The following is a 26,284-nucleotide window of genomic DNA, read 5'->3' as shown; positions in this document are numbered from 1 at the left end:
ATAAATTGCCCCTTCTTATTTCTTTAAAAGGGGTGCATAGTTTTCTTTGCTATGCAGGTTTTGCCAGTGATTCGTCATGATTTTTCAAAGATTTCACGATCCATGTGCAGTATTTTCGAGAAGGAGGTGAAGTTTAAGTTTGATGCATTGTGTTTTAGAGATTTTGTGCTTTTCAAATGGAGCTTAATTGAGGCTCCTATTCTAATTGTGCCAACTAATGTGTGATGCTAGTGATAAAGCAGTGGGTGCAGTGTTGGGATAGAGAAATAATAGAGTGTTACACTCTATTAATTTTGCAAGCAAGAACCTTGACTCCATAATAGAAAACTACACAGTTAATGAGAAATAGATACTAGCTCTAGTGTTCACCTTCGGCAATTTCATATCATATTTGGTAGGCACCCAAGTAATTGTTTTCACTAACCATGCATCTATAAGGTACTTTTTAAATAAGAAATATGTTAAATCAAGGTTGACCCATTGGATATTGCTTCTCTAAGAATTTGACCTTGAAATCAAAGATAGGAAAGGTACAGAAAATCAGATAGTTGACCATTTATCAAGGTAGGAAGATTTCTAAAATGTGAATGAGGGTGAGAAAATCCGGTAAGAGTTTCCGGATGAGCATTTGATGTCTCTGTATATCTCTCAAGTGCAATCGTATGTAGACATCATGAACATAATGTGAGTGGAGACTATCCACCAGGTAACCACCTAAAAAAAGAAAAAGTTAAACCATGATGCTAAGTTCTACAGCCGGATGAATCATTTTTATTCAAGCAAGGCGTAGCCAATGTAATGAGAAGGTGCATTCCGGTAATTGAGGTTCCAAAAGTTCTTGATAGATGTTATGCAAGCCCATATAGAGATCATCTGGTGGTTGATTATGTGAAAAAAATGTGTCGAGGTAGTCGATCTTCATTCTAATGACTCAATGTTGGTGATCAAGTTCATCAAAACACATATTTTCACGCGTCTTGGCACTCCAAGATAAATAATAAGTGATGGAGGTATGAATTTCATTAACAATATTGTTAAGACCTCCTTGATAAATATGGTATTCGCCATATCGTTGCTACAACTTATCATCCTCAAACTAGTGGCCAAGATGAGATGTCGAATCGAGAAGTCAAGAAGATATTACAGAAAATGGTGAATACACAAAGGCAAGATTGGTATAAGAAGTTAGATGATACTTTGAGGGAAAATAGGAATGCATAGAAGACACTTACAAGAACTTCTCCTTACCATATTATATTTTAAAAAAACATTTCATCTTCTAGCTGAATTAGAGCATCAAGATTAATTGGCTATAAAGAAGTTAAACTTGGACCAAGAGCTAGTAGGTAAAAAGAGAGTAAATCAACTGCATGATCTTGAAGAGTTTAGGCTTCACGCCTATGAGAATGTCAAGATTTATAAATACAAGACAAAAAGGTGGCATGACAAGCATATAGTAGCTCGTACCTTCAATCCTGTAGATAAGGTATTACTCTTTAACCCGTGATTAAGGTTGTTTCCTGGTAAACTTAAATCAAAATGATATGGTCCTTACGACTTGGTGAATGACACAACATAGTGCAGTTGAATTGCAAGGTGAAATTGGCCCCGCGTTCTTAGTCAATGGTAAAAGAGTGAAACATTACTTTGGTGATGATACTGATCTTGATCGAAGGATCTTGATGTAAATAATGAATGATCCAAGTTGCTTCATGCCACGACATTAAATTATGCGCTACATGGGAGGCAACCCATGATTACTCTGTAATAGATAGGTGGAAACTTTTCTTTATTTGCAACTTAGTTTTTACTAGTAAAACACATAAATAATTAGATTGTACGTTAGTACACTGACAGGTGCGCCCCTCTAAGGCAAGGAGAACTGAGACACTCCTTAGGCGCACTAGAAAAGGCGCCACTCCTCCATCTCCCCAACCTGGCATACTGTTAGACCCGCCGTACCAAGGCAAGGAAAACTGACATGCTTCACAGGCGCGATGGCCCTCCATCGCCCCACTGCACAACTTTTTTAAATCTAGGTTACATCTTGATTTAACCTAACCAACCTACAATAAAACCCTCCACTTCCCCATTCTACCCCCCCATTCCCATGTTTTCACCCCCAAACCACAAAAAACACTTCTTGTTCCTTTTCCCCAAACTTTTCTCCTCCCACCAATAAAACCCACTAGCCCCCATCAAATCCTCCAACCACCCTTCTATCTTCCTCATACCCTATAAATCCAATCCTTCTCCCCTTTCTTTTCTTTTTCATTCCCAAATATTTTTCTCTCTTTCTCCAATACCCAATCTGACCCTCCATAAACTTGAATGTGATGATTTCAAGGAGAACCCGAAAAGGCAAAGCTTTCGGGTGCACTAGTGGTCATGAATCGACACAAAAATTTGGAAGAACGAAGTGGACAGATATAGATGGGATTGTTTTGAGTGTCAATGGGAAGCCAAAATTATGGGGTATGAATATGTGAATGAGGTAAGCCTATTGTCTCAATTTTTGGCTATCTATAGAACTATGAATGATTTAGGTTTACATTTTATGTTTGATAATACCGGAGAATGAATTGGGTAACTTATACTAAGTATAAGTATGTGCAAGTTTTGAATGAGGTGTTGGGGACCCTAGAGTGTGATGCTGACATATTTAATGATTTGAAGGATCAACCTCCATATAGGGAAGTCCAACATACTTTGTGTGGGGTCGAGTCTAATTCTAGGTAGGAAAGGAGTAAGGGCACGGGGGAGGCATAACACCCTTTATTTTTCTAATTTCAATCAGGTGGCTAGAGTGTGGTTGAAGATAGTGTGTAGTGTGATCCTTCCTGCTAAACACTTGACTGATGTGACTCAAGATAGGGTGGTGTTGGTGTAAATGTTGATGAAAGGGATGCCCATTAATGTGAGGGAAATTCTGCAAAAGAATATCATGAAGTTCTTGAATAACTTGAGGTGGAGGGGTTAATTACCCATTTTTCAGAGGAGTCATGAGATTTAGGATGACAAGTTAGATATGACTTTTGTTAGGAACCTGGATCTGACAGGTAAGTTTGTTGATGTCTTGCACACTAAGGTGCTATTCACATTCCACAGGCGTGTTTTATCAACCCTATATAGGCAAGCCCGGATGATAGCGTCATTCTATGCATAATTTGGATGGGTGAGTTGCAGTTGTAGATTGGAGGTCGTCCAGTCACTGATGAGGAGATGTAGGTTTTGGCTGAGTGTTATCCATTGATCGATAGTGCAGCCTATCTGTGCAAGACTAGTCTAACATTTTCTGATATTGCGGACGATAATAAGCCCAGTACTCATAAGGCCATTGATATAGCAGAGGAAGAAAACATTGTGGATGAGACAAATGCCATAATGGTGTTCGACCATGGCGGCAATGATGCTTAGATGCTCCAGGGAGTATTTCTACCTTTTACTTTGTTTTTCTTTTGTACTACGGATAGTTCTTATCTTTTGACTGTGAGATGGGGGGTATTTTCTATGTATATAGTTGTTTACCATTTCATCGAGTCTAGTTTTAGTCTTTTTTATTTCACTATGTTATTTTTTCTTTTGGGTTCCTCAAAGTTTAATGTTTGGTACTTTTGCAGAGGATTGTCCCGTTGAAACGTATCGAATTAGATTATTTCTTTATCGAGTCTTAAAGTCATCGTAAGAGTGACAGTTCCCAATGATAGATGGATGACAACACTCTTAAGGGAACTTAGTCGTATAAGTGAGCAGGATAGACAAAACCAACCTTGGTCTTTTGAAGCTATGTCCCAATAAGATAGACAAACTTCATGGATAGTTATTCTTGAAAAAATACAATGAATTGTTCACCTTGTAATTACCCTGCGTTCGTAGGTTTGACTGAAATGTTTACTTATTGGCTTAATTATGTATCAATACTATAATGCAAATTGTATGAGCATGTTAGTGTATATATGTATGTGTGTCATAATGCCATATGTGGTGATGATCGATTAGATCTTTCTTGACTTGATATTTAGAACTTGTCATCTGTGTTAATAAGTAGCTTGTATGACTTAAGGAATATGATTGAGGCAATTCTTTGGAATAGCCAATTCATGACTCTTCTAGTATTCCTACCATGAAGTTGAACCCTTGTGAAGCCCCACTGAGCCTTTAGCCTTATTTTTTTGAAAAGCCACACGATAAGTCGAAACTCATTGTTTAATACAAATTCTTTTGATCCTTGTAATGTCCTTAATGCACTATGTTAAGAAGAAGGATTGAAAAATAAGGTTGAATAAGCTAAGGGTGAATTACTACATTGTGTGAAAAAAACAAAGATCCTAAATTGGCACTGGTCCTTTGTGACAATGTGCACCTCGACTAAAATTGATGGTGGCTAATTCGGGACTACTCAAAACATTGGCTCTGGTCAATCAAAGATAATGTGTACCTTACTCTGACCAAAAATCTTGAGTTTAGTTGGCTAGTGCAAAAACATTTTTTTTAAAAAAGAAATAAAAGGGAAAATATGGAGAAATAAATTGTACTTAGAAATCAAAGGTGTATTAGAAGAAAATAATAGTTGAAGGATGGTGTAAATGGTAACATGTGCATTAGATAGGAGCAGTCACTATAATGAACTCTACATATTCCCTACATTACCTAAAGACGACATTACAACCAAATTAAAGTCCTCTTAACTCCTTGAGAAGTACAATGTGAAAGTTGAAATACACTATGGACAAGCATATGGCATTTTGAGAAAAGTAAGCATATCACTTTTGAGCGTGAGTTGATTGTTTTGAAAAAACAGGTCTTGTGATTCTCATTTTGTTTGAGTGAAAGTTTGTATTAAAAAACATAAATTAATGAGGGGATATGTGACATGTAGAGGATTATCTAGTTAATATGTTGGTATGAGTTTACATTAGCCAGAAGGAGTTATTTTTTGAGCATGTATTGTACTTGGCATATGTGTGGAAAATTGTTGCATCTAATGTAAAATTACAAATCATGATTAAAAAGGTTTAGTTGATTTTTAAGGTGAGTTGATAAAGCCAAGGGGTTGTGAAACAAAGTTTATAGTCTAAAAATTGTTTGAGGACAAACAAAAGTCAAAGTGTGGGGTGGCGATCTTAGTCATATTTATATGCTTAATATATCAATAATCGCCCATGTTTTGGTGTTATTAAAGGATAATATTTAGTTATTGGATTGATTTTGTGTTTGATTGCATTGAATAAGCACTTATGCACATGATTAGTCATTTAAGGAACTGTCGGATAAATTGGAGCTGGAGCGAAGAAAAACAAGGAGAAGAGACAGACGTGAAAAAATGACTTAGTGTGGAAGCACCCAGGCGAGGCACACTGGTAGGCGCTCCACGATAGGGCTTGTCGCTTAGAGACAATGTTAAGGAGCGTTGGCAGGTGTGTCACCCCAGGGCCTATCTGTTAGAGCCTATGTTGTGAAGCGATTGAGGCGTGCCGTGCCAAGATATGTAAATTACCAGGTGCTGCTGGGCGCAATGGAGGCACACCTCCCCAAGCTAATTCTGACTTCACAAATTTTAAACATTAACTGGGTGTTCTAATTTTAATATTACTTGTTTTGAACTTTATCTACTACTATAAATAGATCACATGGTTTCCATTGTTGGGGTACGACATTTTGTTTAGTGTGCAAGGGCAAGAATAAAGTTTATGATCTTCTTAACTCTTCTGTTTCACAGAATTTTTATGAAAAATTATAATTTCTTGATTATTAATAGCATGAGTATCTAAACGCACGAGTTCTAGGGTTGTATCTATGAATTTATTATTGAATAATTAGGTTCCATAAGTTTATCTTCGATTTTCATCGCAATTTTTTTTGTATTCATGTTTTTCTATATCTTGATTGGACATCTAAGAATAAATCTATCGTCTTAATATTGAATTGACCATAGGAGAGATTAGATCAACCAGATATAGAGAGCTTGGTCTTCCCCTTAAATTGAGGAGATTAGTGTTCAGAGTAACTCCAGAAAGAGGAACACCTAGCATTATTAGGAAATTGGATGAAATATAAATTCCTCGCTAGTTAGTTTATTTATCCCCGCTCAATGATGTAGTTAGATAGGTAACTTTGGTATGTGATGAGAGATTTATAACCCGGATTATACTATTAACCCAACATGTAATTGACAATTGAAGTTAGTTCTAAGCCGATTTTATGGTGCATGCCATTTGTTACATGTTGCATCCCTATAGTTGCTTTTAATCTTTCGTGAAACATTACACAAAAGTTGTTCACTATTATTTACTTTAAATTCATGTATATTAGTATTTTTCAACCATAAAACAATCAACCTCCAAAGTAGTTATTTTTCTTTTTAATAGTGGAATTGAGTGTGTATATAAGTTGATCATAACTTGTATCTAATAGAAACTATAATACTTGCACGACCACGTACACTTGCATTTATATTGGAGAGCAACAAAATCTTCCGCTCCTCACGATGTTCTACCAATAATCAAATTCCTTTGTTTTGATTGCTAAAGTGTGGCCCCAACCGTATAGAAACCATGGATAATAACATTTGATATATAATACTTATAACTCACAAACTAGTTTAGCTATGAGTGGAGCTTGGTCGGCGGGCTTGGTTGGTCTATCAATTGAACCTTGAAGGTTTGATGCATATTAAGAATAGAACTCAGTGACGATCTCCTCGTTGCATGACACTAGGTTATTAGACATATACTCGCACATGTGTCGCTAGATGGCATGGATGTAAGGCATAGTGTTAAGGCTACCTATGAGTGCTCGACTCTCCACTATGATCAATCAGGCTATCATTTCCTTTTGTGTCAGCATGCGCACATCTCTCTATATTTGTCAGTGGCCACTCATGCCCCATCTATTGGGCTCCTAAGCAACAGGACCAAGATCTTGTTCAGAGGCACTAGAGTTGCAACTAGACTCTCAGTGAAAGCATGAGCTAGTACCTCATTCATCATTTGTGTGAAGCATGCCCACTCTTGGTACATGTCTTCCCCATGCTTTTGGAAAAAAACTTATTATTTCACCTCTCAGCTGCGCAGTTATCTTCGATGAGTGGAATCAACTCAAGAACTTCTTTGTTAGACCAATCAAAGTAGTAATGGACTTTGGTGGTTCATAATCTAACCATATCCTTGCGGCTCCCAACATGAATATTGGAACAATGTTAGTCTTACATATTCTAATGAGTCTTAAAATGGGATGTAGGTATCAGTGATCTCTATGAAGTTCCTAATATGGGGTTAAGGATCTTCACGGGGGAGACAAGTAAATTGCCCATTAGTATGGAGAATTTGAACCATATTCTCTTTAATTCAACTTTTCCCCCCGGTAGAGGTTTCCTAATACTCGATGCCAAATTAGCGGTGAGTGGGACTGCCACATCTCGCACTAGTCTTGTTGGAATGGTAGGGCCATTAGGGAGTATTACTTTGTTATCAACATTCTCCGAATTGTTTGGATACATAGGATTATTCACATATTCCGTATTGTCTTGATGATAATTACAACTATTCCCATGATTTCCTAACCCTAATTACCCTTGATTCATTTTTCTTCGCTAATGTAGAGTTCTTTCAGGTTCGTTGTAAGAAAAAACTAGATCTTATTTCTGAGCTAGACCTGAATTTCAAATTCCTACAGTAAACAAGCTAAAATCAAGAAATTAATACTTAAGTATTCTAACTGTGGACTTAAAAAACACGAGTACAAATTAATTTATAACTCCCCGGTATCAGTACAAAAAACATGTTGCTCCCAATATATACGCAACTGTATGTAGTCGGGCAAGTAATATAGTTTGTATTTAAAAGGAGTTAGCATTCCCAAGGGTCTTATTATCAGCTTATATTCACACTCAAATCCACAATTAAAAAGAAAAGTAACTACTTCACATGTTTATTGTTTTATGGTTGACTAATACTAATATGCATGAATTTAAAGTAAATAATGGTGAACGACTTTTGTACAATGTTTTAGGAAAGGTTAAAAGAAACTCAAGGGTTGCAACATATATCTAATGGCATGCATCATTAAATCGGCTTAGAACTAACTTGAGTTGTAAAATTACTGGTATATACAGTTAATTGTATGATCTAGGTAAACTACGTCTCATCGCCTACCCCTGTTATCTATCTAGCTGCATCATTGAGTGGGGATGAATAGACCAAATGGAGAGCATTATATTTCATCATATTTCATAACCAAGTAAGTTGATTTTCTTCCGACGTCACTCCTGACACTAATCTCCTCAATTTAATGTGCAAACCAAGATCCCTATGGTCTATTTAATCTCTCCTATGGTAAATTCAAGATTCAGAAACTAGATTTTTTCCTAGATGGCTAGTCAAGAAATAGTTAAATAAGAATATAAAAGTAGTTTGATATGACAACCGAAGATTAATTCATAGAACCTCAATTATTCAACAATCAATTCATAGATACAGCCCCAGAACTGGGGCATTTATCTACTCATGCTATTAATGATGAAGAAAATATAAACAAATCCGTAAGATAGAAGAGTTAGGATGATTACAAACTTCATTCTTGGCCTTGCACACTAAACAAAATGTCGAACCCTAACAATGGCCGCGCTACGAACTTTTTGTAGTAGTAGATAAACTTCAAAACAAATCCTATTGAAATTATAACTCCTAAGCAATATTTAAAACTTGGAAAAGTCAGAATTATCTTGGGGCTGCACGCCTAGCAGCATCTGGGAATTTACACATCCTGACGCGGCGTGACTCAATAGCATCCTAACTAAGTCTCAGTGCGACAAGCCCTGCCGCGGCGCGCTAGCTTGTGTGCCTCAACATTGGCTCTGAACAACAATCCCTGGTGCAGAGTACCTGCATGTGCGCCTCATTTAGGTGCTTCCACACTTAGTCATTTTTTTCGCATCCGTCTCTTTTCCTTAATTTTTGTTTGCTCCAACTCCAATTTCTATGAGAGTTCCTAAAATCACTATTCATGTGTGTAAGTGCTTAATCAATCAAATCAACCAAAAAATCAATCCAATAACTACATATCGTCCTTTAACAACACCAAAACATGGGCAATTATCGACATCAGATTCCAAAGGAATGCAGAGTGGAGGGAGACTCTGTCGCATTGCTTATCCCATCACCTTTCTACAAAGGGTGAACATGCTAAGTGGTTCAAAAACCCGAGTAGAGGCATCAAGAAGGCCACTTTTACTTTGTGGCAAAATTCTTTTGTATATTGGTGCAAAATAGGTTGATCCTATATAGACATATAATGTTCTTACTTAGGACCACGCAGTCATAGTGGGAACTGTATTTGCTGGGTTCAAGATTAATTTTGCTCGCATGATTATTGAAAAGATACATAATAGGGCCTTCAAAGCCACCACCACTTACCCCTTCTCATGCCTCATTTTACAAATGTGCATGCTGAAGTGTTGGTTTGGCATCGAGATAAGTTGATTCAGGTGACCAAGACCCTGGATTAATATGATTTGAGATGAAGCTAATATGGCAGCACCAAACAGAGAGCCAAAGGTTGAGGTGTTGCCACTGGTGTGAACTTAGTTACATATATGGAGTAGATAAAGGGTAAGAAGACATCCCCCTCCAGCTATTACTAAGGATTCCCTTACTTCCGTTTCTCCGACCACGAGTGAGGCCTCTAGACCCTTTAGAGCCACTCAGTCTTTAGGGTCCACTACGGTGCTTCTAAACCGTGTTCAGAATCTAGAGACCCACATGGGTACACAACCACAACATATTGCGATCGTGGATGCATCATGCGATTGAGGAGTTCGAGACTACGGTTAAGTATCAGATGGAACAAATGTTTGAACGAAAGGTTTAGGTAGTTCACCAGTACCTTGATGCATTTGAGCTGCGTGTTTTTGAGATACTAACCCCAATACCGATATTTCTTCCTTTAGTAGGATTTGTGATCGATAACATTATAAAATACACAACTTCTAATGCAAGTATTAAGGATCGTACCATAGTGCAGTAACCCAACCAAGGTTGGGATCGTTTCTATAAGGTATGGTAGTAAAAATTAATAGGAAAGTAAAAACAAGTTCTTACAAGTCAAAGCTAAAAATATTGTCGAATAAAAACATTGAAAATTGAAGATTGGGGTGATGCAAACGTATCAATTTTAAGGGGTTTGTCCTAGGTAATAAAAAAATCAACATTGATTAAATAGATTAAATTATTGGTTACATGTTTTTAATAGAAAACTTATCGATTAATTATGACTAGGCTAGACTTTAAGGGGGAATAAGCTCTATATCGAGCAAGTTACCCTATTTTAACGGGTTCCTCACTGATACCCACTTGACTCATGAAAAATTGCCTACGCCTTAACCAACTCACTCTGTCAAGCTTAGTGTGTGGAAATGAGACTAGGGCTCACTCTCTTCAGCTGAGTTTCATGTTGACCCACTCCCACCGACTATCAATTTTGTAGTCTTAGTTTCATGACTTCTCTTTCTTGCAAGCCAAAAACATATATATGAAATCGTATTTTAAACTACAAATTCATTAGGTTCATCAACAACTACTAAAAAATCATAATTAAACTAAAATTAAACTATCAGCAAGCAATACCTAAACAATAATCTAACCCATATTCACAAAATCACACCCCAAAAATTGGGTTTTTAGCAACACCTCAAGAGATAAAAATTTATACCTAAATGAGCTTGAATTAAAATGTAACTGAAGATTTAAGTATCGTTACAAGACAAGAATGAAGAGATCGAAAGACCAAAGTAGAAAAAAATCGAGTTGAAACCCTTTTCGTCTTCAAGTTCTTCTCAAAAAACCCTCACAAACATAGATCTCAAAAACTAAGATAAAAACTTGAAAATATGATAATGGTGTATTTTAATAATAATGATTCAATATCTAAGCTAAAATAGTCAATAGGTATTGATAGATTACATAAAATAGTGTTGCAACGTGATGGTCGGTGACATTATTCAAAATTCCAATCGACTTGGCGATTTACTTATGGTTCTTCTTCTAGCCTTTAATTCTTCGTCAGTCTTCAACCTAGATAACTGTATCTTAAGGTGATCTTGATCAGGGTTCACAAATTCCTTCCGCAAATCGCCCATTTCCTTGGCATTTTGCCCATCAACAGTTGTTTAAAGATGTTCTCAACATATTCGGTGACTAGGTAATTTATCGCCGAATTTATCAGCGGTATTCCAAATGAGATTGTCACTCGCCGTTATTTCTCTCATTTTTATTCCAATGTTCTGTAAATTTCAGCAGGTTGGTGACCTATCTTGCAGGTTTTCACCTTCTTTAGTCTTTTGGCCTTACACTTTGGGATCAACAAGCGATAAGGTACTACTTCACCAAAACTTCTTGGATGGGTGCTAACTATTCCTTTTCACCACTGGTTTGATCGTTTCATTCAAGGCTCGACACGCTGGAACAAAGAACAATCTTCAGACCTATTAGCGATTTGCCATATTGAATTGGTGATTCTCAAGCATTCATTTCTTTATTCTTTTCAGCCTCTTTGCTCTATTCTGCCTAGTAGTGTCCATGCTTTGCCTCAAACTCAGAGTGCTTAAAAGGTAAGGTCTTTGATCAATGATTGAGACAACACAACAGTTAAGGAAACTATTTTTATCAAATTATATCCTTAAATGAGTCCAATTAGTGTACTCATCAACACCCGCAGCTAAAAATTTTGTTTGTCCTCAAGTAAAACTCAAGTTCAACTATTCAAAACTGATGTCTCAAATAGTTCTACACAATATTCACTCACGAATGTACACAAAGAGACTCAAATTACTCATGCAAAGAACAACTCTGTGCTGACGGATTCAAGTTATAAAAGACCATTACCAATGTAACAACATGGAAGTACCCCTTAGGTGGCTCACATAGTACTTGACCTCTAGGAGGTATTATACAAGCCTCTTAGCTTTATATCATAACATCATATTAAAAAGGAGTGATTTAAAACTTTTCTTTAAACAGAGTATGAAAATCATTTCATAACACCCGAAGCCTTTCTAACATGTGTCTCAAAACCGTATACAAATACATGAGTAATAATGTCATTGTACGCAACCCACAAAATTGTAAAACATAATAAATGACATCAAGGAATATAAGGTTTTTGTCCTTGACTTCTATGAAGACTCACATATCTTCAGTCTTCTTCAACTTAGGAACCTAGCCTCCAAGCACTCAATATCCCAAAAGCCATTATATTTGGTTAGAAATTTAGGCAATATGCATTAGTATAAAGGTTCTTAGTATGAAAGCTAACACATAAAACATAAGATATTTCAAAGGGTTAGTCAATGTAAGCCATAAGCATGAGAGAAAATAACATAATCATAACACAATTCTAACATAAGTATTCTCGCATAGTAATTCAACATAAGACACAGATAAATTCATACTTTAACTAAATTTCCTTATTATCAGAAACCACGTCCAAATATGCTTGTACAAGGTCAAGGTAGAATCCCATACTACTACCTAAGCTAAGTATCCCTCTTAGGATATTGTTGATCATAATCCACTTTCATAATTAAGATCGAAGTTCTTGATAACTTAAGAGAACTATAACTCTAAGTCACCTTCAGGCACACTTGTGTAATGTGTGTGGGACACCCCATAATACCACACACACTAAGAATATCTTGAAGTTACTCCATTCATATTAACCATCTTTAGGTGTCATGTTAGTCTAACTTCAAGGTTACAAGGAACTACGAACCTAAGTTAATCATAACATTGAAGGCAACTAAAGCAACTATAAAAGCTAGTCATACATCACATAAAAGGTCGTTTCATAGGTAGCTTAAAGTCATACTTGTGCCATGTATGAATGGCACCCCATACTACTATTCATACTAAGTATTTCTTTAGTGTAATGACCGGGGAGTATTCCTTAGACGTTACCGACGTACTTGACCTCGAAAAGGTCTTGTCAAGACTTAGCTAAATTGTCACTAGATAATGAACTTGAAATAATGTAGAATTTAAAATTTTTTACGATAGAATTTCAAACTTTCTTTTCATAAAGTAAAATTGTAAGAATCTAATATCATTGTCACACATTCACCAGCAATTAATACAAATTCAACAAAAGTCTTCAAATAGGGTCCTTAGCCCTTTAGACACAATAGTCTTTTAGAAAAAAAGTACAGAAGGAAATATTACTAATTCTATTACATCAGTAGAGAAATTACATACTGGTATGAATTACATTAGCCTTTGGATCTTTGAGTGCCTATCACAAGTCTAAGATATAAGAAGTATAAGCTTTCTTCATACATGTAGGAGCAAATTGATTAGCTGTAACCTATACTTATAATAGAAAATGTAACAAGGGGTTAAGTATGGAGAAATTCACAAAAAAAACATTTAAAACATGAGAAAGGGACATTTATATGAAAGTATGCATTCATTAAGTTTTAAAAAATATTTCACATCATCAACACATCACATAAGGAAAATACCCAACCATGTACAACTACAATGAAGTTATAAACTTCGCACATTCTAAGACTCACTTGTGCAATGTAAATTTAGCATCCCATAATGCCAATTCTACCAAGTGTTCCTTATAACCCACCTTAACCACACACATGAACTTTTCATTCTATCATATATCATAATCATGAGTGAAACACATGCAACACGAACCACATTTAAATAGAAGAACATGCTCACTATAACCATTATCCATTTAATGTAAATAATATCATCATAATGTAATTACTGCAAAGAACCACTCACAACCTTCTAAGCCTACTAGTGAAATGTACAAGTGATGTCGCATACCCCCACCACTACTTAGTAAACTTATTTGAATGTCATAGACTAGTTCATACTTCTTTCATAACTTCATTATTTTGTGAAGATGACCTAACATCTTGCATTAGCGGGATGGTATTTTACTCATTGGCCATATCTTTCGGTGTTTAGTATACTTTCCAATGTTAAAACCGTTGGTTCTTTTAATTGTATCTACATATGTTAAGTGTAATCCATCTTCATTCAATACAATTAAACATAAAACTCTTAGATTCATTATGTAAGGATACACAAATCAACATACATATGTGGGTAGTACGTTTCAAAATATCAGTTATGGTGTTTTCATGGAAATATACTTTGAATCAACCCAAGAGATTAAGTTCATCCCACACAATTCAGACAACATAATAGTTAGGGTTAAAGGGAGTGGAAAACACCTCACAATATCTTTATTTCATCTTTTCATAATCCATGTACCTTACAAGAAACTTTAAAGTTCATATACTACATTCTCCAACATTTATACAAACACTAAGATTTACCCTCTTTTTAAGGTTAAGAATCAAGTATCATAATCGCATGAATATACATCACAATACAAAATAAACAAGATTCTCTGGCTAGATAATCATCAACTAAAATACATCATATTCCTCTCAACCCAATTCATCCAATAAAAATCATGAAATTCGGTCATAGGGTGATACATGATTTCTTGAAAAATTTTCACAAAAGAAATCATCAATTAATACTAATATATTCATAATGTAAGACACATAACATATAGAAAAAGGTTTTGGAGTAAACCCATGGCTAGATCAAAAACCATAGTTTTAGTCACATTAATAATTTCAAAAATAGAAGCTTCGAAGGTCTTCATGGAGAAACTAATCCATGAATCAATATCCCCATACCGTATTAGATGATATTTCACATTTTTGAAGTAAAAAAGGGTATATTTTGAGTGCCCTAGCTTGATTTCTTCCTTGTTATTCAATAATTGGTTCGAGAGAAAATTCGTGAGAGAGTGGGTTTTGATTTTTTATTTGGATCTTATGAATTGTTTGTTAGTTTAAAGAGTTAAGTTCCCATAATATACCTTTAGATTGACCCTAGATTTAAGGGTGGAGTTCACTAATTCACCCTTGGCTTGGCAGTGAATTGCACTAGCTCACACATACTTACGACGCCCTCTAGTCGACGTTCCGTTATTCCATTAATGGACCGTCCTAGCAACTCGGGGTTTGCTTCAGACACTATTCAAATGAAACTATGCCTCCATAATATAAGTATGGACTCATTAATAAAAATGATGGAGCATGAGAAATTGAAGGGGCATCATTGCATTCTGTTTTGACAGCTTTTTGGGTAATGTTTGGTTTCTCCTAGAGGACCTTTAAGGTGGTCCTCGGGGATTCATACCCCGGCGTTCTGACCCTAAACATAGTCTGATGTTTACCCTAAGCATTTTCACGATAGTTTACTTCCTTACGACATTTCAAACCCCATATAATACCTTATGACACACTAGTTAATTTTAACTAGTGTTTGGACATCGTGGTCGTTCCTTTACATTTAGGCTTTAATACTTCCTAATCATGTTGATTATTTTAGTTTAGGTCTAGAATAATCATTATTCACTACGTGGGGATCTAGTCTAGGTCATAGAATTTCCGGGCTTAGGAAAGATTTGTCCCCGAAGGACACCTTATCACACTCTTGGGAAGGAAAGAGACTCAATGCTAGCAGCCCAAAAACAATAATGTTAAGAAGAGTCACAACTCATAGGACGAATTCTCAACTACTTTCAACTCATAATCATAGCAATAAAACATAGCAATTAAATCCAAAATTCATCACTCATAAGGTCCTACTAAATCACATCATTTAAGGATGAACTACCTTCTCCATTTCACTATAAACTAACAATAACATCAAAGATTTGTCATGAAATGTTCTTCTCAAACAACATCAAGAATGCTCACTACAACTCTCATCGAGACAACTAACATATTATATGCAACTACAAGTTAAACATGAGTACAAATTTCATGAACATTCAATTTAGGCATGAATTCTTTTCAAACATATGGACATATAGAAGATCAAGATAAATTCAACAATATTCATAATTTTGTTTTAAGAGAAGCGACTAACCTCAATATTATCTAGGAGTTAGAGGAAAAAGATGAGGATAGAGGGACTTCATGTCGTCCTCGGCCTCCCATGTTGCGCCCTCAACTAGATGGTTTCTCCATCAAAATTTTATGTTGGCAACCTACTTTTTCTTTAATCTCTTGACTTGACGATCTAAGATCTCAACCAAACTTCTTCATAAGAAAAGTTCTCATCTACCCGTAACCCTTCTAATAGGAGAATAGACATCGGGTCGTCTATACATTTCTTGAGCATGGATACATGGAATACCGGGTGAACTAGGGATAATTAATTTTGTAAATTCATCTCTCAAGCAACTTTCCCGACCCACTTTAATATTTCAAAAGGGCCCACATACTGGGTACTAAGTTTCTCCTTTTTACCAGCACCTCATCATACCTTTCATGGGTGAGATCTTTAAGTAGATCCGTATAACTTATTTCAAATTAGAGGTCCCTCTTTCTATAGTTGTCATAAGATTTTTGCTGACTTTGATGTGCTTTTAAGCGATCCCTTATGAGTCGGACTTTCTCTACATAAATTGCTTCGGGGCCTAATAGCACAAACCCACCTACCTCATACCACCCGATCAAAGATCTACATCTTCTCCTTTAAAGAGCCTCAAAGGGTTTCGTGGCGATGCTAGAATGATAACTATTATTGTAGGTGAGTTCGACCAATGGTAAATGGTCATACCAATTACCCTTGAAGTTGATGACAAATGCCCTCTACATATCTTCAGTATTTTGATGGTTCATTTCACCAAACTTTCTATTTGTGCTTGAAATGCGGTACTAAGTTTTATCTTGGTACGATCCCACTTTGGAATGCTTTCGAAAAATGAGAAGTGAAATGAGTGCCCCAATAAAAATGATGGAAAATGGGACTGCATGCATTCTCACAATCTCTTTTAGATACAATTTAGCATAATGTTCGGCTGAATGAGTAGCTTTGATGGGAATAAAGTGGGCTTACTTTGACAACCTATTAACAATAACCCATATCGAATCATTTTCCTCTGTGTGTGAGGCAAACCCACAACGAAATCCATATTATCATCTTCCCATTCCAAGTGGGGATAACTATATCTTGAGTCAAACATCCTGGTCTTTGATGTTCGGGCTTGACTTGTTGACAATTAGGACATTTAGCTACAATTTCTGCTATAACCCTCTTCAACCTTTCCTACCAATAAATATCTTGTAGAACATGAAACATTTTGGTGGCACCCATAATATCGAAAGCCATGAGCCTCTTCCATAATTTAATTTCATAAGTCATTCATATTTAGTACACACAACCTAACTTGGTACCTATCCCCCTTGTGATAAAGATTTATTAGATTTTCTAAGAATTGATTCATTTAACTCCATCATTAAAGTATCAAGATGTTGCTTCGGCTTCATATCAATCACTAAAAATGACTCGGAGTTATGATGATTCTTGAATCCTCCTTTTGGAAAATCTTCAAACCAAATACCAACCAGGACAATCTGTGCACGTCAATCCTTAACTCTTTCTTAACATCAGGAACATGAGATAAACTACCCATTGATCTTCGACTTAAAGTATCCACCACCACATTGGCTTTGCCGGGGTGGTAATGGACACTCATATCATAGTCCTTTAAGACTTCTAACCTTCTCCTTTGTCGAAGATTTACTCCTTTTGAGTGATCACATATTGGAGACTTTTAAGGTCCGTGAACAAATCCACATGCACCGCATATCGGTAGTGCCTCCATTTCTTCAAAGCAATCACTATGGACGCTATTTCAAGATCATGAGTTGGATTTTTATTCTCATGTACCTTGAGTTCTCTAGACGCATATGACATCACCTTACCGTGTTGCTTAAGGACACAACCCAAAACCTATTAGAGAAGCATCAAAATGTATCACAAACCCTTCTGTGCCCTTCGGCAAGACAAATGCCGGAGGTAAGCTAATCTTTCAACAACTGAAAAGTTTTTTCGTATGTCTCCGACCACAAAAACTTAGTCATCTATTAAGTAAAGTCCATTATGGGAGATGCGATGGAGGAAAATCCCTCAAAAAACCTCCTATAGCACCCAACCAAAGCCAAGAAGATTCAAATGTAGATAGGGATCAAAGGACTAGGCCATGTTTTGACATCTTCCGTTTTCATCGGATCTACTTTAACCCCTTCACTATTGACAATGTGATCATGAAAAGCAACTGATCTCAACAAAAACTTGCACTTACTACATATGGCAAAGAGTTGGGTATCCTTGAGGACTTGTAAAGCTATCCTGAAATGGTTCACATATGTCACCGTAACTCTTAGAGTATATCAAGATGTCATCAATGAAAACAATCACAAACAAATCATGGTAGTTTCTTAAAACTCGATTCATAAGGTCAATGAAACCCACCAGGGCATTTTTATCTAAAAGACATGACTCAGAATTCAAAATCAACATACCTTATTCAGAAGGCTGTTTTAGGCATGTCAACATCTCTAACTCCTAGTTGGTGATATCCCGACCTCCAATCGATTTTCAAAAAGTAACTCACACGTTGGAGTTGATCAAAAAAATCATCAATTCTAGTAGAGGATACTTATTCTTTATAGTAACCTTGTTCAATTGTCATTAGTCAATACACATCCTAAGAGACCCATATTTCTTTTTTCACAAACAACACCGGGCACCCCACAAAGATATTCTTGGTTGAATAAAACCCTTATCTAGTAAATCCTTGAGTTGTGCCTTTAATTCAATCAAATGAATTGGAGCCATCCGGTAGAGAGGGATCGAAACTTGTTTTTTGTTTGGCAATAAATCAATGCCGAAATCTATTTCCCGCTCGGGAGGAATTCCGCGTATGCCATTGGGAAAGAATTCTTGAAAATCCCTCACTACAGGGATCGACTCTAATGCTGAAGTCTAAGACTCAAGATCCTGGACTCTCACATTATGATAGAGACATCCCTTAGAGATTAACTTTCAAGCTTTAAGACATTAAACGATTTAAAATTTTAGAGAAAGGTTTTCCCCCACAAGTTTATTTGGAAATTGAAACTTTACTACATGAGTCTTACAATCGATAGAGGCAAAACAAGAATGTAGCCAATCCATTCCTACAATGAAATAAAAGTCCAACATATAGAGTTATACCAAGTCGACCAATGTGACTCTAATGGGCAATGAAATGGGAAAACCCTTATAAACTCTTTTAACATTTATAGAATCACCCACCGGGGTAGAAACCGAAAACGATTCATAGAAGACATCGCGAAGTATATAAAATCTGATAGACACTAAAGGAGTTACAAAATAGAAGATGTCATCGGGGTCCAACAACGCATAAAAATCAACAGATAATACTTTTAACATACCGGTAACAACATCCGGAGAGCTCTGTTAATCACCTTGGTATTGGAGGGCATAGAAGGGATTCTTTTTGGAAGCATCGGAGTTTGGAGCAGTAGTGGTTGTTTTGGTACCTTCTCTCCCTTTGGCCTTAATATTGGACAATACTTCATTTAGTGGATACTCTTCCCAAATCTATAGTAAACACCCATACTGGCAAAACACATCCCTCCATTCTTTAAACCACACTTGTCACAACTAGGTCTTTCAATAAAAAGACCATTCTTTTATCCTCTTTGAGGCTTAGGGGTAGTTCTCCTCCCTTTATTTGGCTTTGTAGAATTATAGGGACTTGGATTAGAAGACCTCTTTTTAAACCTTGGTTGGCCTTGTACCTCAAACCTAGCCTTAGAAAGATTTCCTTCATTGGGTTTGACATTTTCAACTCCCTACTAACTTGTTTAAGCTTTTGTTCCTTTATTTGTTCGCTATAGACCATAATTTGAGAAGTTTCCATGCTTGTAAATATCATAGCTAACCTATATTCATTTACCACAAGATCGTATACCCTCACAACAAATTTATTCTCTTATCCCTAGTGTCTGCCACCATAGTAGGAGCATATTTTTATAGTTGAGAGAATTTGAGGTTATAATCTTTCACACTTATATTATCTTGACGAAGATTGATGAATTATTGCATTTCCTCTTCCTTAGTTATAAGTGAAAGTACCTATCAAGGAAGGTCGTTATGAATTACCCCCAAGTAATATGACCTTTTCTAACTACTTCTCATATTTCCATAATTCATTCAAAACTTGAGCTACATCTTTTAGTATATAAGCGGCTAGTTCCGTGTTTTCTTAAGAAGTCATACCCATGACATCTATCACGTAGAATACTTAATCTATGAACCCTTTCGAGTCTTGATCTACCTTGGAGACAAAGAATGTTGAGGGATTCATGCTCGTGAAATCCCTTATCGTTGATGTGGTGGTGCTAGCATTGAGTTTCACTTGTACCGTAGCATCCCTACCAACACGGGTATCCAACACTTTAGTCAAACTGTATATGACAACCCTTATCTCAACATAAGACATAACCCCTTCTTCAATAGGAGCTTAAGGGTTTTGATGAGCTTTAGGGGGAACCATCTCATTCACATTCTCCTCTTCGACTCTCCTAGAATTTTTCCTTCTTGTATTTATGGTTGATAATCACAAGAAAGGATTAGAAGGAAATAATTAGATAGAGTGAGGACTCCAAGAATAATCATACATTAATGAAAAAAGAAAGGTTCTTAATCAAGTTATATCCTCCTATTTATAGACGTGGTGTGCTTCACATTAATGAATAAGACTCTAATAGATGTAGTGTGTGTGACATCAACCCTAATATTATCCTAAAACCTTATGCTATGATACCAAGTATGTAATGACCGAAGAGTATCCCCTAGACATTACTGGCGTACTCGACCTAGAAGAGGTCTTTTACAAGCCCTTAGCATAATCGTTAGTGCATTATAAATTTGAAACAATGCAGAATTTAAAACTTTTTACAATAGAAGTTCAAACTTCATTTCATAAATCAAAATAGTAAGAATATAATACCATTGTCACACATAAACTATCTATTAATACGAATTAAACAAAATACTTCAAATAGGGTCCTTAGCCCTTTAGACACGATAGTTTTTAGAACAAAAGTACGTAAGGGAGGATTACTAATTCTATTACATAAATAGAGAAATAACAAAGTGGAATCAAGTGCACTAATACTTGGATCTTTGAGGAACTACCACAAGTCTTGTATAAGAAATCCAAGTGTTCTTTAATGATTCAGAAGCAAAACGATCACCCGCAACCTATACTCATAAAAGAAAAAGGATTGAGGTTAGTACATTTTATGCACTAAGTATGGAGAAATGTACAAAAACATTTAAAACATAAGAAACGTACTTTTATGTGAAAGTATGGATTTATGAAGTTTTGGACAACCTTTCACATCATCAACACATCACATAAGGAAAATACCCAACCACGTCCAACGATGAATGAATTTATAAACTTGGCACATCCTAAGAATCATTTGTGCAATCTAAAGTTAGTATCCCATAATACCAACTCTATCAAGTGTTCTTTAAGACCCACTTTAGCCACACAAATTACCTTTCCATTATACCACATATCATAATCACGAGTCAAACACATGCAACGTGAACCATATTTAAATATATGAATATGCTCACTATAAACATTATCTATTTAATGTACATGTTATCATCATCATCATCTCTTAACTACAAAAAACCTCCCACAAAAACCTTCGAAGCCTACTAGTGCAATGTAAAGTGAAGTCCCATACCCCCACTTATACTTAGTAAACTTATTAGAATATCACAGAATAGTTCATATTTCTTTCACTACTTTATTATTTTGGAAGATCAACGATAACCGACATAGACCATGAGAGCTTACATGGAATCCGGTATCATAAAGCCCCACACCGAAAAAGTGAATTCTACTTGATAAGGTAAAACCTACATACTAGATACTGTGTGGACTCACTAGCTATGTCCTACGAGGATATGTAGTTAAGGGATAGTGACATTGCTTTTAGGGACTCTACCTATTGTAATAACGGGGAGTCCCCATTTCATGAGTATCACTAGGATGACCCAACCTCCTGAATTCACGGGAAGGGTATTTCCTCCTTGGTCATATCCTCTTGGTGCTTAGTATACTTTCCAAACGTCCTACCATTGATTCTTTAATTGTATCTACATGTGTGAGTAGTAATTTATCATTATTCAATACAATTCAACATAAAACTCTCATTAGGTGAGAATACATTTTCATCCTAGAATCAACATATATATGTGGGCAGTACGTTTAACAATATCAATTATGTTGTTTTTCATGAGAACTATACTTTCAATTAACACAAGAGATTAAATTCATCCCAGAAAATTCATATAACATAATAGGTAGGGTTCATGGGAGTGGAAACCAGCTCAGAATACGTTTGTTTCATGCTTTCATATGCGATATACCTTGCAAGAAACTTTAAAGTTCATATGCTACATTCTCCAACATATACTGAAACCCTAAGATTTATCCTCTTTTCAAGGTTAAAAATCAAGTATCATAATTTCCTATATATACATGACAATAGAAAGGAAACAAAATCTTATGGATAGATAATTATCCATTACAATACATCATATTTATCTCCACACAATTCATCCAATAACAGTAACGATACTCGGTCATAGGTTTCACATTGGTTCATGGAAGATTTTCACCATAGAAATTGTATATTAATCCCAATATATTAATCATATAAGACACATAACATAAAGAAAAAGTTTTTGGAGTGAACCCATGGCTAGACAAACCGTAGTTTGTAGCCACAATTACAATTTTAAAAATAGAAGTTTTAAAGGACTTCATAAAGAAACTAATCCATCAATAAACATCCCCACACCTCATTTTATGATATTCCACGAATTTTAAGTTAAAGTGGAAGGATCTTCAGTTCCTATATTGAGTTCTTTGTTTTTTCTTGAATAGTGGGTTGAAGAGAATTTGTGTGAGAGAGAAAGTAGGTTTGGAATTTTTATTTCGAAGTTATGAAGTGTTGGTTAGATTAATGAGATAATGTCCCATAATATACTAAAATGAACAAATTTGACCGACCCCATATTTAATTGGTCAAGGGTGGATTTACCGATTCACCCTTGGCTTGGCAGTGAATTGCACCAGTTCACAGGCACCAACAACAACCTCCTGTCGATGGTGAGTTGTTCCATGAATATACCATACTGCAAAGTTATGGTTTATTTCAAAGAATTCTCAAGTGGATACATGTCTCCATAATCTAAGTGTGTAATTACAACTCTAAATGACGGAGCAAGACTCTATCGACGGGGCATTGTTTGCCCTCATTGTTCGCATGCTGTTTTGACAGGTTTTTGCTAAATGTTTGGGTTCTCACTGAGGGTCGTAGGATGGTCCTCGGGGATCTATAGCGGAATTTTTTGACCTTTAACATAATCTAATATGTACCCTGAGCATTTTCACGAAGTTTTACTTCCTTACGACTGTCCTAACCCCGTATAAAACCTTAAGGTTCACTAGTCTTCGGATGTCGTGGTTGTTGCTTGACGTTTAGGATTTAATACTTTCTGATAAAGTGAATTCTATTATTTTAGGTCTATAATCACCATTATTCATTACGTGGTGCTGTAGTCTAGGTCATGGAACTTCCAGGGTGTTATATTTTGGCTAACCTAATTCATGCTAACTTATCTGACATTCTAGTCTACTAAGCTTAATATATTAACCTAATAGACCCACTACCATGGAAAACGTCATAACATACAATCCATGCTAACAAAGGAAGGATATAAAAAAACCAAACTACCCACTATGCATCCATTCTTGTATATGAAAGCTATCCATAGGGGAGCGTAAGTCCTCAACCCTAAGTTATTCTTACGAGAGTGTAACATCTAAATCCTAAGTTACCATGAAACGGTGTTGGCCTAACCAAATCAATATCCCATGAAGGCATTCTAGTCATGCTACTCCAAGCTAACCCTTGGAGATTATTGATCCTCCCTCTTAGGGAACCTTGCCTACTACTAATGAACGCTACCATGACGAGCTTTCTATCAATCCAAGATCAAGCTTAACCGATTAGAGCTTACTTCCTCAATCCCAAGATATCATAAGATAAACCATCCCAAAATACCATGATATGTACCATCCCAAGCTACATACATCAACTATTCATGAGGGAATCTTAAGTTTCAACCTCAAGCTATTCTATTTTAGCAAGAATAATTCATTTTAGATGATTAACCTTTCACATCCTGTATACATGCAAGATAGTCAACATATTAGACTCATTCAACAAGATCAACAATATGATATCAAACCCTACATTCTAACTTTACATACTGATCCTCACACTAGTCTAGATTTCAAGACACTATAGTTGTAAGCCTTAGTCATTCGCCAATTCTAATCATACTTCATCATAAAGTCTCAATTCTAATCAATCCAATTCACTTTCTATCATACATGTATTCATCTAGGTTAGTTCATGATTTCATAATTCTATTGTTAATTTAGTCCTATACACATTAACAATTCAAGAGAATCTAACAAGACTAATCATTTTCTAATTCAAAGCCTAAACACACATAATCTAGAAATTAGGGTTAATCACGAATTCAACATAAATTTTTCATAATCAAAAGAATCAACATCAATTTAATCATATATGAATAGTATCCAATCATTTGGAATCATACCCACCTAAAATCCATGCATTTGAAGTAAGCCTACCTTAATTAGGGTTCTTTTTAACAAATTAAGGCAAACTCTAGGGGGATCCATGGGTGGAAGAACCCATGGATTAAGAGATTAGCATACCTTGAACAATTATTTAGGACAATCCTTAAGCAAATTACCCTTTGATCTTTGTTCTTTCTTCAACCCTAAAATTCTCAGAATTTGGGGTTTCTTTGAATTGCGTCTAGTCTATGAAAAGTTACTTTAATTGAGGGCTAATCACTAAAAAATGTTTTTAATAAATCCCCAAAGTACCCCAAAGCAACCCTATATTAATTAGACTTAAAACTAATCATACAACGAAGATTTTCTCTAAATTCTCAAAATAGGAGAGAAAGAGAATTCTAACACAACATCCGCAACGGTGGGAGAATTTTTCCTTCGGGGTAACTGGTCCGAGATGCGGAGCCATTCTCTTGAGCTTGCCAAGGTAGCTTGTTCTCCAATTGTTTGGGTCCTCCTCGAGGACCATTAGGGTTAAACATGGGGTGTATTACCAAAATGTTTTCACCCTAACCTCAATTATTAAGGAACCAGGGTCACCTAAACTAATTTAAGACTCTAAACCACACCTTAAACGTGAACAACTCACTAGGAAACACCAAAACGTAAAAGACTAGTTTTCAAACGTCTAGGATGTCTCTTGACGTTTGACCTCAAAACTATTTAAAACTTACTTTAAACTCTATAATTTATTATTACAACTAGGTATTTAATAATAAAATTCATGTAAAGCCCTAGGTAATCCAATTCCATTTTTTGGTTCGTAATAATATCTCAAAGTTGGGAAAGTTCGTCCTCGAATGACACTTGTCTCACTTTTAACACTTCTTAAAGGACCAATATAAAATAGGAGTTTATCATGTATGAATTATTTCTAAATGCACAAAACAAATCAATGAAACTTCGATTCCAAGCTAGACATACCTAATACAATTAAAGATGCATCACAAATACATACTAATTTTTAAAGGAAACTAACATCGCCTAGCTACAACATGCTCAACATAACATTATGGAGTCTAACATGATTATTTACTCAATTATGTCACAAAAATATACAAATCCATGACACTAGGTCAATTTTAACGAGGCTTACATACCTTCATAACATTAGAAGAAAAACATGGTTTCATACAATCATATAAAGACCTTATCAAAATGACTCACTGTTCCCCACTTGGGAGTAAGCCCACATAAGTATTTCTATAAAAAAAATTCATATTAACAAGAAAAATAATCATGTCCAACAAACAAAGTCATAAAAACAAGCAAATCTTGAAATCCTCATAAATAACAAAAGAAGCACATACCGGAAAGGGACGTAAGGAGATCACTCTTGATAAACCTTTGATTGGAGAACATAGAACCTATTCTTCATTTGAATACCATCTTCCACATAACTAAAAGAAACTTTCATACCCTCTCTTATATTATCCTTCGCCTGTGGGCAATCTTTCATCATGTAGCCACTCTCACCACACCCATAACAACCATCTCTACCCGATAAAAACCTACTCTCATGTCTCTTACCACATCTAGAACAATTAGGCCATAGGGAATCATTGCATTACCCTTGTGGTCTAGGGTTAGACACACTTTCATACTTATACTTAGGATCATT

The sequence above is a fragment of the Solanum lycopersicum genome, chromosome 6 (genome assembly GCF_036512215.1).
Source record: "Solanum lycopersicum chromosome 6, SLM_r2.1".
NCBI classification, from domain to species: domain Eukaryota; kingdom Viridiplantae; phylum Streptophyta; class Magnoliopsida; order Solanales; family Solanaceae; genus Solanum; species Solanum lycopersicum.
This window is presented reverse-complemented; position numbering follows the sequence as displayed.